Below are 15982 nucleotides of genomic sequence, written 5' to 3'. Positions count from 1 at the left end.
CCTTGCGCCGAGAGAGAGAGGCCCTGAAGAAGCAGGCTGCACCTGTGGCACGGGGAGTGCAGAGACAGAAGAGAAACACAGGCTTAAGAGGAGGTCACCCCTAAGAATCGCGGGCCACCCGAGCCTGTTTGTCCTTGGTGCGGGGCGCCAGCACGCGACACCGCAATGGGGCGGGCGGAAGGATTTCAGGGAGGGTTGCGGCGTGGCGGCGGCGGCGGCGGCGCGCGTTCGGTGATTGCACCGCGCGCGGCTGAGGTGATCTCGGCTTATGTGGCGTCAGCGGGGCGGGTGGCCGGGGCGCCGCCCCCTGCCTGGGCGCTGAAAGGCGCCACACCTGAACCCGGTGGAGGGCCGCGTCCTGGGCAATTGGAGACTTCCAAGTATCCGCGGTAAAGGGAGATTGTGAAAGACGCCTTCTACACCCTGGAGGTTGGGACGCTGAGGTCATTCCCATCTCACCTCGAATAAAACCAGACAGGTATTCATATGCAGTGATAGAGGTAACATCTCGTGGTTATTGGGGGTTCTGCGTCTGACAGAAGCAAATTTTGCAAGCTAGGTATCTGTGTTACAGGCCGTCGTGACCTGTTTGAGGCAATATTTCCCAAGAACGCCACTTATTCTGGCTGTTTAGGACCAGACGGATTTTGAAACGGAACTTCGGTCCTCCTGTTAGACGCAATCTGAGCTCATCCACGCTTGTGGTTTCAAAAACATGCATGTAAAATGACTGCCCAGTGAAACCCTCCTGTTAGGTAACTGTCACCAGCCCCTGGCCAGACTCATTGCTTTATACAGTCAACGTTAAGAGCTGGCTGCTGTGCTTGGCACTGGGAATACAGCAGTGAATGAGAAACTGCGAGGCCCAGTGGAAGGAGCAGTAAACAACCAGTTGCCTGTTCTGACTCCTCTGTCTGGAGATCGTATCAGTAACGCCAAGTAAACTCATAAATCTTCACTCACCTGGCTGTCAACCCGCTCCTCCCATACTGCGTCTGTAGGAGGGGCACCAGTGGCCACCAAACTGCCCTCCTGCACTGCGCATCACATCTCATCGGTCACCAAGTCCCATAATTCCACCGCCTTAAAAGTCGCTCCATTCTTGCCACTGCCTTGAGTCCGGCCCTGGTCATTGCTTGTCTGCATTACCGCAGTCATAGACTAACTGGACCCTAGTCCTTGTCTTTTAATCTGCCCTCCACAAAGGCTACCATTTCTCCTGTCACTAAAGTTGTGTTGCAGTTGACTTCATCAGTTTCCTCTCTTACCAGATGAACTTAAGAATAGGGACCGTGTCTCAACTGTTTTTATATTCTGCATTTATTCGGATTCATAGCTGTTCACAAAGTGTGGTTCATGGCCTTCTGGGTATCTTCAGGACCCCAGGAGTGTCTGCAAAGTCAAAGCTCTTTATAACAATACGTGGTTTACTTTTTTTACTGCTGGAATTTGTAGTGATGGTGTCAGTTCAGTTCAGTCGTTCAGTCATGTCCGACTCTTTGCGACCCCATGAATTGCAGCACACCAGGCCTCCCTGTCCATCACCAACTCCCGGAGTCTACCCAAACCCATGTCTGTTGAATCAGTGATGCCATCCAGCCATCTCATCCTCTGCCGTCCCCTTCTCCTCCTGCCCCCAATCCTTCCCAGCATTAGGGTCTTTTCCAATGAGTCAGCTCTTTGCATCAGGTAGCCAAAGTATTGGAGTTTCAGCCTCAGCATCAGTCCTTCCAATGAACACCCAGGACTGATCTCCTTTAGGATGGACTGGTTGGATCTCCTTGCAGTCCAAGGGACTCTCAAGAGTCTTCTCCAACACCACAGTTCAAAAGCATCAATTCAACGCTTAGCTTTCTTCACAGTCCAACTCTCACATCCATCCATACATGACCACTGGAAAAACCATAGCCTTGACTAGACAGACCTTTGTTGGCAAAGTAATGTCTCTGCTTTGGAATATGCTATCTAGGTTGGTCATAACTTTCCTTCCAAGGAGTGTCTTTTAATTTCATGGCTGCAGTCACCATCTGCAGGGATTTTGGAGTCCCAAAAAATAAAGTCTGACACTGTTTCCACTGTTTCCCCATCTATTTCCCATGGGACCAGGTGCCATGTTCTTCGTTTTCTGAATGTTGAGCTTTAAACCAACTTTTTCACTCTCTTTCACTTTCATTAAGAGGCTTTTTAGTTCCTCTTCACTTTCTGCCATAAGGGTGGTGTTATCTGCATATCCGAGGTTATTGATATTTCTCCTGGCAATCTTGATTCCAGCTTGTGCTTCTTCCAGCCCAGAGTTTCTCATGATGTACCCTGCATACAAGTTAAATAAGCAGGGTGACAATATACAGCCTTGATGTACTCCTTTTCCTATTTGGAACCAGTCTGCTGTTCCATGTATGGTGTCAAATCAGTAGTAAATAGAACTTCTGGGGCCTTAGCACAAACTGATGATAAGTGGCACCAAACTCTGCTGCTGCTGCTAAGTCGCTTCAGTCGTGTCCTACTCTGTGAGACCCCATAGATGGTAGCCCACCAAGCTCCCCCGTCTCTGGGATTCTCCAGGCAAGAACACCATTTCCTCCTCCAATGCATGAAAGTGAAAAGTGAAAGTGAAGTCACTCAGTCATGTCTGACTCTTCGAGGCCCCAGGGACTGCAGCCTACTGGGCTCCTCCGTCCATGGGATTTTCCAGGCAAGAGTGCTGGAGTGGGGTGCCACTGCCTTCTCCGTGGGCACTAAACTCTAGTAGTCATTATTCTTCACTGCCATGCACTTGCAGTAGAAAAACATTTCTTTCTTCACTTAAGAATGTTGATGAAATTATAAGTATTCCTTTTTTAAAAGGTATTTTAACTAGCTGCTTTCTTTGTGCCTGCATGCATGTTGAGACACTCTAAGGCACATCTGGCTCTTTGCACCTGCATGGACTGTGGCCTGCCAGGCTCCTCTCTGTCCATGGAATTCTCCAGGCAAGAATCCTGAAGTGTGTTGCCATTTCTTCCTCCAGGGGATCTTCCCGACCCAGGGATTGAACCTGTGTCTGGTATCTCCTGTATTAGCAGGCACATTCTTTCTCCACTGAGCCACCTGGGAAGCCCCAGCTCCTTTTTCTGTGGAATGGCATTTGTGCTTGAAAGAACAAGTGACAGACTTTGGTCATTCAGGGTTGGGTATTTGACAGATGTTTTCTTGAAAATGAAGTCAGCCTCTCCTTTCAAGGAAAACCACTGACAGTATTTGTTGTCAATGATAAAATTAAAGTGTTCAAATAAGAATTTTAGAAAACTTATATCTACCTATATGAACTTGACAACTTACCAATTCTTGAGACTTCTCTATAGAGGAAATTTAGTAACAAGTGCTGTTTGTGTAATAAAATGTGTCTACATATTGAATCTTTGTATAGTTAAAAGAGCCCATATTTTCAAATGTCCAGTACGTAATGTTGCAAGATCACGCATGAGTGAAACAACCTTTCAAAGTACAAGGGAAGGCCCTCTCTTCAATGACCTAGCACTGTGCCCAGAAGTGCCCTCATTCTTGTCATGCCCCAGCAAATGCACAGGAGTGTAAGAGATGCATGGAGGAGTGTCTCCCAGCAACGCCTGCCCTTCTTTATATAGCTCTTTGTTATGGGCTGAATGTTTGCGTGCCCCCAGAATTCTTATGGTGAAGCCCCAACCCCGATGCGACTGATTTTGGAGTTAAGACCTGTGAGGCAGAGATAATGGTTAAATTAGATTACAAGGTTGGGACCCTACTCTGATAGGGCTGATGTGCTTATAAGATGAGGAGATGTCATCTGCGTGCTCTCTCCATTATGCGAGGACACACCTGCAAGCCAGGAAGAGTTTCGTCAGGAACCAGATCACTCTGTGTCTTGATCCTGAACTTCCTGGCCTCCAGAACTCTGAGAAATAAATTTCTATTGTTACACCCAATCTGTGGTATTTTGTTATGGCAGCCCATGCTGACTAATATACTTATTAGGACAATTCTCACCTACCCTGTTCTGGAATTTTGATTTATGTATTCCTGCTCTGTGTTCTCATAGTACTTTCTTTTTATCTGTATTATGACTCACGTCACACTCTTAAGTATTCAAACATTCATGTGAATATAAAAAAAAATTATTGAGCTCTTACCATAGACCAAAGCACTCACCTTAGTACTGGGTACAGAGTTCTGAATAAAAAGTCTTTCTTCTCATGGGGCTAATAAAGACATAAGTTTAAGATAAGCAGGGCAATTTGATTGAGAAAGACTTCGGGGAAAGGAGCTACTTGTAGTTTGGGGATCAGGGAAGACTTCATTAAGGAGATAACGCTTGAGCTGAGACCTGGATAGTGACAAGGGTAAGTTCATGAGAGAATCAAAAGGAAGAGTATTCTAGGCAGAAGGAACAGCAAGTGCAAAGACCATGGGTTAGGAATGTGCAGACTGGCTGTTCAAGAAGTGGAATAGGTATGTGACTGCGAATGGCGGGTGAAGGGCAGAAAGACAAGCACCGTAACCAGAGAACCAGATACAGAGCTTTCAGCTATGGTGTGTGAGATTTAATTTAAATTTTAAATATTTCAACATAGCAATGTGTTAATTATATGGTATTATGTGTTAATGTATGTGCAGGCAATTGCAACAATATGGAATTTAATTCTCAGGATGGTCAGCTAGAGTTTGAATAAGAAAGGCCATATCAGAGACAGCCAATAAAAGCTAGATACCAGAGGCTTTCCTAATTTTCCTAATTTTCAGAGTGAAAGTTAGAAATGTGTTTTCATTGCTAAAATTATATATAGTCTATAAATAGAGAATAAAATACTATATGGGTTTTTAACTGTAAAAAATAGTGACATTTTATATGTATATATTGCATTGGCTAAAATATTTGAGACACTCCTGAATATACAAATTCTCTCCAAAAAGCCCAACTTTTAAAACAGGCAAAGAACTTGAATAGCTGTTTCTTCAAAGAAGATTTACAAATAGCCAATAAGCATATGAAAAAATGTTCGCCATTACTGATCATTCAGTTCAGTTCAGTTCAGTTCAGTCACTCAGTCGTGTCCAACTCTTTGTGACCCCTTGAATCGCAGCACACCAGGCCTCCCTGTCCATCACCAGCTCCCGGAGTTCACCCAGACTCGCGTCCATCAAGTCAGTGATGCCATCCAGCCATCTCATCCTCTGTCGTCCCCTTCTCCTCCTGCCCCCAGTTCCTCCCAGCATCAGAGTCTTTTCCAATGAGTCAACTCTTCGCATGAGGTGGCCAAAGTACTGGAGTTTCAGCTTTAGCATCATTCCTTCCAAAGAAATCTCAGGGTTGATCTCCTTCAGAATGGACTGGTTGGATCTCCTTGCAGTCCAAGGGACTCTCAAGAGTCTTCTCCAACACCACAGTTCAAAAGCATCAATTAGGTAAATGCAAATCAAGACCACAATGAAATACGACTTTATATCCATTAGAATGGCTGTTATAAAAATACAGAAAATAACAAGTCTTACCAAGATAAGTGCACTCTTGTGCACTTCTGGTGAGGATATAAAATTGTGCAGTCATTTTGGAAAACAGCATGGTGATTCCTCAAAAAATTAGTCATAGAATTACCATATGATCCAGCAGTTTCTCCATGGTGATGCTAGTGCAGAAGGCGCAAGAGATGCAGGTTCAATCCTGGTTTGGGAAGATCCCCTGGAGTAGGAAATGGCAACCTGCTCCAGTACTCTTAGCTGGAACACCCCATGGACAGAAGAGCCTGGCAGGCTACTGTCCATGGGGCTGCAAAGAGTTGGACAACTCTTTGGCTGCAAAGAGTTGGCTGAGTACACACACCATCAGCCAGCAATTTCACTTCTGGATATATATCCAAAAGAACTGAAAGTTGAGACTTGAACAAAAGTTTGTACACCCATGTTTATAGCAGTATTATTCACAAAAACCAAAGAGTGGAAGTAACTCAAGTGTCTGTCAATAGTTGAATAAACAAAACGTGGCATAAATGCACAGTGGAATATTGTTCAAGCTTAAAAGTGAATGAAATTCTGATATATGCTACAACATAGATGAACCCGGAAGACATTATGCTAAGTGAAATAAGCCTGACATAAAAAGACAAATATTATATGATTCCATTTCTATGAAATACCTAGAGACAGAAAGTAGAATGGTGTTTACAGGACTGAGGAGAAGGGCAAAGGGTTAATGGGTTTGAAGTTTCAGTATGGGAAGATGAAAAAGTTCTGGAGGTGAATGGCAACAATTGTTGCATAACAGTGTCAATGTTCTTAATCCCACTTAAAAATGATCAAGATGATAAATTTTACATGTGCTTTACCACGGTTAAAAAAATTCCATCCAGCCCAGTAGTCTCTTCTGTCAAGGATGACTCTCCAGCTCAATCCCACAACTGTTGTTTGTCTAGGTTGAGATTTGGAAGATTCTGGTTGCTAAAGTAGACTATCAGATTAGTTGAATCTTATCTCTAGTATGTTGTCACATTTGCGCCCAGTGTATCTTTCCTGAAAGGTGTGGTTAGCATATTAAGAAATGACAGAGCTGGGATTTCATTGCACTTACAGATTACATAATTCTATGTCTGTGTGTGTGTGTGTGTGTGTGTGTGTGTGTGTGTGTGTGTGAGAGAGAGAGAGAGAGAATTGTCTTAAGACTTGCTTCATTGATACAGTAAGGTTCTAGGGGGATGTAACTAACCCTCACTCACCTGAAACTGTTGTTGGCTACCATCGTCTACCAGAATCAAAACAAAAAATATAGTTATTTCTGACAGTATTGGTGCACTGAGCAAGATTATGTTCAGATAAATTTCAAAAGAAGTGGAAACTTTAATTTCTGTAAGAAGCCAGACTTTGAAATTGGGAAAATAATATATGCATGCTATCCAATACGTGTTTAGGTATTTGTTCTATAAAGAATAGGGGATAATTAGAAATAAACCCATGTACCTTACTGTCAAAATGCTGAAATAACATAGTGAAAGTGTTAGGACCAAACTGAAGCCAGGACAGGCTCTAAGGGGCAGGCTAGGCCTGAGGTTTAGTCTCTAGGAAAGCTGAGGCACTGGGAACTCCCACAGGCAGTGTAGCTCGACCAATCAGAAAAAATCCCCATAGCCCCCCACCCGCGCCAGACCTGAGCCAATCCAGATAGGGATGCGAGGTTAAAAGTCCCACGTGCGCATACGGTTTAACCAATCAGCTATGCTGTTATAGGAACAAAGAACCGTCTGTATAAAAGTAGATGTGATTCACACCAGTCAGAATGGCTGCGATCCAAAAATCTACAAGCAATAAATGCTGGAGAGGGTGTGGAGAAAAGGGAACCCTCCTACACTGTTGGTGGGAATGCAAACTAGTACAGCCACTATGGAGAACAGTGTGGAGATTCCTTAAAAAATTGCGAATAGAACTACCTTATGACCCAGCAATCCCACTTCTGGGCATACACACCGAGGAAACCAGAATTGAAAGAGACACATGTACCCCAATGTTCATCGCAGCACTGTTTATAATAGCCAGGACATGGAAACAACCTAGATGTCCATCAGCAGATGAATGGATAAGAAAGCTGTGGTACATATACACAATGGAGTATTACTCAGCCATAAAAAAGAATTCATTTGAATCAGTTCTGATGAGATGGATGAAACTGGAGCCAATTATACAGAGTGAAGTAAGCCAGAAAGAAAAACACCAATACAGTATAGTAACACATATATATGGAATTTAGGAAGATGGCAATGACGACCCTGTATGCAAGACAGGAAAAAAGACACAGATGTGTATACCGGACTTTTGGACTCAGAGGGAGAGGGAGAGGGTGGGATGATTTGGGAGAATGGGAATTCTAACATGTATACTGTCATGTAAGAATTGAATCGCCAGTCCATGTCTGACGTAGGGTGCAGCTTGCTTGGGGCTGGTGCATGGGGATGACCCAGAGAGATGTTGTGGGGAGGGAGGTGGGAGGGGGGTTCATGTTTGGGAATGCATGTAAGAATTAAAGATTTTAAAATTTAAAAAAAATAAAAAATTAAAAAAATAAAAAATAAAAAAAAATAAAAAAAAAAAGTAGATGTGATTCAGAGCTTAGGGCTCTCGTCAAGACTCCACTGCGCTGAATGAGACTTGAGCCCTAGCTCGAGCTAGCAATAAACCCCTTTATGCTTTTGCATTGCTGTGGACGTCTTATTCTCTCAGTTTTGGGGACTCAGACACTGGGCATAACATTTGGGGGCTCGTCCGGGATCCCGTTAACTGGGAAGAATGACACTCTCCCAGCAGAAGGGGTTTCCTCACTAGGAGGAGAGATATCTGAACACCAGTGTTAGTTCTGGTTAAGACCAGCGTAAGGCCAAGGCCTGGCATCATGCTGGGGAGGCGGCTGGCTCTGTTCTCTGGTTAAGACCAGCGTAAGGCTGAGGGCCGGCATCGTGCTGGGGAGGCGGCTGGCTCTGTTCTTTGGTTAAGACCAGCGTAAGGCTGAGGCCTGGCATCGTGCTGGGGAGGCGGCTGGCTCTGTGGACGCCTTGTTGGTAAGATTACCTCGAGGGAAAGAAAGTTTCAGGGGGGCCCAGGAAGACCTAGTGCTGTGTTCTCGGCCGATGTGTATTTGTTATCTGTTTGTCGTGTCTGTGTGGGTGCCGGCACTGTCTCTGCTCTGTGTGTGTTCATTTTGTCTCCTGTGTTCTTCTCTGTAATCATGGGGCAAGCGACTTCTACTCCTTTGTCCCTTATGACTGACCATTTTTCTGATTTCAAATCTAGGGTGCAAAATCTATCATTGGTGAAAAAGCCAAGACTGACATCCTGACCACTCAGGGTACTCAGGGGCCAGCTTGCCTGCCAATGGACCAGACCCAGCGGCTGCAACCGGGACCCTTTTGTCCCTGGTCTCCTCCTGACACGGACAGCTGGCCAGAGTACCCCGACTGGTAAGGAACAAGAGACTTTATTAACCTCTCTCCCCTCCCCTCTCTCTTTCCTCTCCTTAACCCTTCCTATGCTTCTCTGTTTTTCTAGTCCCTCCCCCGGTCCTGGACAAAGGAATCTGGTCAAAGGGCCCTCAGCCTGAGCTGAGGATTGGAGACTGATCACCTCTTGGCAGAGAACTCGAATTCTGGTTCTGATTTCTGGTAGGGCCAAGTTCCAGTCCTGCCTTCTCTGGAGGCCCAGGGAAAAGTCCCGTAACGCCTGGGTATCTGTAGGTGGCAGGAGACATTTGTAAGGCCACCCCTTTTGCCCCCCTCTCCTGCCTCCTCCCCCTTCTTCTTTCAACCTGGCTTCCTTTCCTCCCTTGAAATCTTTGATGTTAGTACTTAGATCTGAAGTTCTGTGTCTCTGTAGGTTTCCTGAGAGACTATATTTTTGTATTTAAGGGCTTCCGTGGTGGAGCCAAGGTTAAAGCATCTGCCCGCAATATGGGAGACCTGGGTTCAATCCCTGGGTCGAAAAGATCCCCTGGAGAAGGAAATTTTGCTTTGTCTGGCCACCATGTGGTTTAGACCTGCCGCCATTTTGTTAGAACTTGATTTTCTTTCCCTGTGCCTTGAGACCAGGGCTGTCAAGAACACTTATCTAGACCATCTCTAACTCCTGACACTGAGGAAAAAGGAAAAGAAAAAGACTTAAAGCTAGATCTTGCACTGTGTCTGTCTAAATATGTCTTGGTAATATTTTTGTGGTTAATATGTATATGAGCTCTATTTATTTGGCTTAAAAAAAAGGGTAAGCGCTTACAAATCAAGTAATTCTAAATTAAACAATAAATTCCAGGTTCATGTGAACTGGGAAATATTCAATGTTAAATACCTGATATTAATGTTTGTTTGTTGACCTATCTAATATAGACATGTCTTAAAATAATTAACATTAAGTAGAATATTTTCATTGTACCTAGGATTAATATAAGTTAAATATTATATCTGTTACAAGTTTGTCAACAAGGAAATTACCTCAAGTGAAGAAACTTCTAAAAATGTAAATGAGATATGAGCTTTTATATCTCTAGCTAACTTTGGGGTGCTTCAGAGGGCCCCTGGAACATCCCAAGGAGAGATATTAAACTGTGTTTATTTGGTTGGTTAAATTACATGGAAAAGATTATCAAATGAGTAATAAATCCGCCCATGTTATAATGTATGGAAAATTAACTAATACAGATATCCTAGAAATTATATGGAGTTTTTAACATTCTGATATGTCCTGGTATTTTAATGGAAAACCTGATGACTTCACAAAAGTTAGCAAAAGGACTGAATGAACCAGGAAATATGCTTATAACTTTTATGGTTTCTATCTGAAAAAGTATGGGTTGAATCTTATGTTTTCAGGGAGTAGGGAAAATCTTCCTCTCAAACTAATTATGAAAATACTTTGGTAAAATTAAATGTTATAAACAAAATAATTATATTTTCTGACTCCTCTAAAAATTGGGAGTTCTTAGGTTTCCAGTAAGTTCATCAAATGAGTTAGGAAGGTTATCTCACGCATACAAAAATCTCAAGAAATTTTTGAGACCTTAAAAAGGGAAGAATTCACCTAGATTTGTTAGGCAGAATCTGTGATAAGCCTTTGGTGTCAGTTTCCCAGCCCTGTTTTATTTTAAAAGTTCAGTCTGAGACTTTATGAATGTTTCAGCAAAATAAAAAGCCTATAATCAATTATGGTTATAAAAATCATCAGACCAAAATCAGTGAGAACAGACCTATTTTGCAAATAAACTAGCCTTAATTTGGTTATATTTAATAAAGATAAGGGTAACTATAAGGAGAAAAAGATATTTCAAAACGTTAAATCCCAGTTTGTTAATGGAGGTCTGCATCTAGTAAGACTCATCTCTTAGATAGTTCTTTGCTGTTATGTGATATTGATGTAAAATTTAATTGAATTCTTGAAAAACACCCTAAGTTTATTTCTGAAGCTTATCTCAGTAATCTATCTTTGGATGAAGATCAGATGCCTCATGACCTGCAACCAGGACTGGAAAAAGACATAATTTAAGGGACTGTCTCCAACATGGATGGAAGGACTTTTTTTATCAGGAGAAACTATACTACACCAGGATGAGAAGATGACGACATCAGAGGTAGACAGCTTCCCCGAGATGCAGGAGCTGATTCGTATGATCATTTATGTTTTCTTGACTTCTTAGACCTTTGCATATAAGTCAAATGCTTTTCTATCATAGGCCTGATCCTATGCTAATTTTAAAAATCAATCCAGTTGTTGGGTTTGTGGCCAATTACCTGTGTCTAGTTCTGGGTTACCTTGGTAAATTTCTCTACTACCAGACTCTAACTGGTTGGCCCTGAGAAAATTTACTTAAAAATTATAGTCATATTCAGGTCACTGTGGTATTACTAGATAGGATCCCCTCACCGGGCCAATTAATAATGCCTACTCTGACTCTGGCTATAAATTTGAGCTTTTTTCTACTACCCAAGCTCAATCAGAACAAGAAAAGTTTCCACAAAGAAGGGGAAAATCTCCCATAATTATGGGATGGATTTATATAGATAATACCAGGCTACAATAATTTAAGTTTAAAGTCTCCTCTGTTGGAAAAAATAAATAAATAAGTAAATCATACTAAATCAGTCTAGTAACACTAGAAAACTGGGCTATGTGCCTTATAGATGGTGCCAATATATAATTTCCCTGGAAGATACAGATTCTACAGAACAGACTAAGTCAGATGACCTGAAGATAGACTGGGCTACATGTAATGGAAGTTCTTAACATAAGTCTTACTTGTGACTTTACTAATACTGCTGGCTATGTTATTTGTATTTCCCATGTCTTACAAAATTGCTGTTTCTTATACTGTCAAATGTGTGTATGAGGCCTCTAATAGAATAATATATAGTCCCATATGAGATCGATGATGGTAACAGTGTAACTCTAGATATGGCAAGAAGCAACAAGAGGGAATATTTTCCTGGACCAAGAAGCAAATAAGACAGGTGGTCCAGAGAATTTTGGATACTGTTTTATGGCCTAATCCAGTAACAGCACATTGAGTGGCCTGTCAACAGAATCTTTGCCAAACCTGAGAATGGACATTCTCAGCACCATGGGATAAAATGGTCATGAAGTGCCCCCCCTCATAATCATGGTCAAGTTTATGAGCAAAAGGGGGCTCTGCCAACTGAAGACTGACACTCGCCATCTGCATCTACAAAGATTAAATCATGGCCGCTGCAACTGCTGACTTTCAACGCCCCTGAAAGGAGTTCAGGGTGAAAATCAGAAATGAGGCACTCTGTGCTCTGGGAAAAACTGGCAGAACAGGCTGTCAGATAGTTAGATCTTTTCAGGAGAAGATTTTATGAGTCCCAGTTCTTGCATCTTCTCATATCTAGAGAAACACTGACATCATTAACGGTGAAATCTGCTTTGGCTATTAAGAAATAGTTTACAATTAAAAGTCAAAATAGAGTAGCTACGGTTCAGATATCCTGGAAAATAACTAGGTGATGCTATGGGTGTGCTTTCATAGAGCTTGTATTGCTCCAAGCTAGGGCAGTCCTATGCCCCATTTTGACAGGAAGTTATCATAGTCATTGTTGCCTAGTTCCCTAAAATTAAAACTGAGCGGGACTCTGGGGCTCTGGAGTACAGATCTGCTCTGTGTTCTCCATTTCTTATCTGTAGGATATAGACTTTGTTCAGCCTCCTTGGCCTTCCCTGAATTCCAAAGCATGGATTCAAACAATTGCTAATCAGGGAAGGGAGGGGATACAAAAACAAAAACAATGAAAGGTTGGTACAGCCTCCAGACAGAGTCCTGGTTCCTACTCAAAGAAATATGCATAACAATGTCTTTGAGCCCCCACCCAGGTGGAAGATGGTAACTTCAGACTGAACACAAGATTCTTGGAGCACTGCTCTGTTGCCTTACCACCAACCAATCAGAAGGGGTCACAAACCCTGTAACCCTCACCCCAAATGTTGCCTTCTCTTTCTGGGGACCAGAGATGACCATCCTGTTAGGTCTCTTGTTTGGCCCTTGTCTATTTCATCTCTGAGAGGGGCCAACTAAATTGCTGCTGCTACAAGGGTAGAAGCTGGTTTCAGATGTGGAAGACCCCAACTTAGATCAGGTAAAGAGACTTCTGCTCTGCTAGGCAGGCCTACGCCCATGCACAGCAGAAAGAAGTTATAGAAGAAAGAGACCTCCGCCCCAATTCCCAAAAAGTATCTTGAGTATGAAGTCCCTCAGGGGGCCTATGTGCTGTGTTAGGGGAAGAATGTTGTTTTTATGTGAATCACTCAGGGGTAATCAGGGAGTCCCTGGCCAAGATAAGAGAAGGGCTAAATCAAAAAAGAAAGAAAGAAAAATGTCTCAAAATTGATTTGAGTCCTGGTTCCAACAGTCCCTGTGGTTAACAATGCTAATTTCCACCCTGGTGGGCCCTCTAATAGTGCTACTATTAATACTTACTTTTGGTCCATGCATAATAACTAAGCTTGTTGCCTTTGTAAAAGACCGCGTCAATACCATCCAACTGATGGTACTGAGGCAATGGTATCAGGCCCTGCCCTAAAATAAAGAGGAAGATTCTCTATGTAGCTGAAGATGGGGGGGGGGGGGGGGGGGGCGGTGTGTGTGTGCAAATGTTAGGACCAAACTGAAGCCAGGACAGGCTCAAAGGGGCAGGCTAGTCCTGAGGTTTAGTCTCTAGGAAAGCTGAGGCACTGGGAACTCCCACAGGCAGTGTAGCTCGACCAATCAGAAAAAATTCCCGTAGCCCCCCTGCCCGTGCCAGACCTGAGCCAATCCGGATAGGGATGCAAGGTTAAAAGTCCCGCTCGTGCGAAGGGTTTAACCAAACAGCTATGCTGTTACAGGAACAAAGAACCGTCTGTATAAAAGTAGATGTGATTCAGAGCTCCGGGCTCTCTTTAAGACTCCACTGCTCTGGATGAGACTTGAGCCCTAGCTCGAGCTAGCAATAAACCCCTTTATGCTTTTGCATTGCTGTGGACGTCTTATTCTCTCAGTTTTGGGGACTCGGACACTGGGCATAACAGAAAGCACTGTGCCAGCCTGACTCTGAGGAGGTTTTATCACCTCTTCTGCATTTAGGTTGAGGTTAAAGATTTAATGAAGGAAGAAAGAACATTGCCGTAGTTGAGGCTAGAAGGCAAAACATAAGTGCAAAGAGAATAATGTAGAGAAGTGATAGTAGCAACATTCATCCTCCAGCAGAGCCATGCCTAGGGGTGAGTTCCTAGACAGAAGCACAAACATGCAAAATGAGGACATTAAAGTTTATGCAAGGCTCCAGTTACAAACTATAAACAAATAATTTGCTCAAGGGAAGGAAAAGTAAGATGGAGGTTAGTTACCCCGAAGGAGGAGACATTTTCTGTTAATAGGGTGTTTTTGGACCTTAGGCCAATCACCACCTTATAGGGGACTGGGAAGAAACTTAAACTAAGGAGCTCAAAATGAAGGAAGAAAACTGCAGTAAACTCATCCCGCTTTTTGATTCATGCAGGAAACACTGGTCCAAAACCAATATTATAATTTTTTAAGCAAAGAGATGGAAAAGCATTCCAGGAATAATATACAAAGAAACTAGGATTTCCGCTTCTATTTATGATGAGGAAAACCACATGAGGGCCTTGCCCCCATCTTAAATCCAAATTCCTGGAGAAAAAAATTTATAAAATCATAGCTTTATTTTGAAACCGCTAGAGAGCTGCAATCATAAGACAACCAAGCAGACTGAATTTAAGTATAGACAAACTCCTCTGAGGAGAAATGGGACTCTTGAATCATTTCAGTTTTGGGAGAGCCAAAATAATTGGGAGTTTTTCTTTGAGAGTTTCAAGAAAAACTAAGAGGCCACTATAGAAGCATGTAAGAAGTAATGTACTAACATTGTTAAAATGAATTTCTGAAGACCAAACTATTTTTGGTCAAATATAACAGAAAATTCATCATGAGAAAATTTGAATTAAAATAAATATTAAAGGGAATTCTTTAGGCAGGAGGAAAATGATCTAGACAGAAGGATAGAAATGCAAGAAGGAATGAAGACCCCTGGGAGAAATAATTTATATATATATGTGTATATATGCATACATATTAACTTTAAAAGCAATGATTATAAAGTTAGCCAATTTAGAATTAAAAATGCAACCCAACAAATGAAGAGAGGAGAACATGCATTAGGAAGTTTTAGATCTTGTGTATTTTACTATGTGAATGTTGTGATTTCTAATGTAATCTCTAGAATAATAGCAATAAAATCAGTAGAAAAATAATAAAATGATTGGTCAAATTAAGACAGATAATGAGAATAAACACAAGAAGGTGAGACAAATGGAAAACATGTAATAAGATGGTTGATATAAAACTAAACATACAGAGTGATGTCAGTGAAAATGGCAATCAAAAATTCCTAGAATTCTCCCCTCTAAAATAACAAGAAAATAGACCTAAAATGTGTCAGAATCAATTTTTTGAGCACCCTGAAAATTAGTTAAAACCTGTCAGCAATCCATGGAGCACTTATTAAAGAAAAGCAGCTGTATCTTGATAAGAACAGCAAGCTTCAAGTATTTTTAACTTACTCTACTCCCATCCTTCTCCTGCAGTAGCTTTGAAAACTAACCACATGCATTTGTGAAGATCCCCTATCTGAACAGCCACTGGTGGAAACAAGGATTTACACTGGTATAAGCCCTATTAATATAGACTTAGGTGTAAATCTTCATGATCTTGGATTAGAAAATGGTTCCTTGTACAGTATGTATAAAGGATTGTGCTGCTTCAGGAGACTCTTGAGAGTCCGTTGAACTGCAAGGAGATCAAACCAATCAATCCTGAAGGAAATCAACCCTGAGTATTCATTGGAAGAATGAATGATGTTAAAACTCTTCAGAGCCCACTTCTCTCTATGGAAGTCTCTCCAAGGAACCTTCTCGACCCTTCCTCAGTCAGAGTCGTTCC

This window comes from Capra hircus, chromosome 4 (genome assembly GCF_001704415.2).
Source record: "Capra hircus breed San Clemente chromosome 4, ASM170441v1, whole genome shotgun sequence".
Taxonomy (NCBI): domain Eukaryota; kingdom Metazoa; phylum Chordata; class Mammalia; order Artiodactyla; family Bovidae; genus Capra; species Capra hircus.
The sequence above is the reverse complement of the archived record's forward strand: the minus strand, read 5'-3'. Positions refer to the sequence as shown.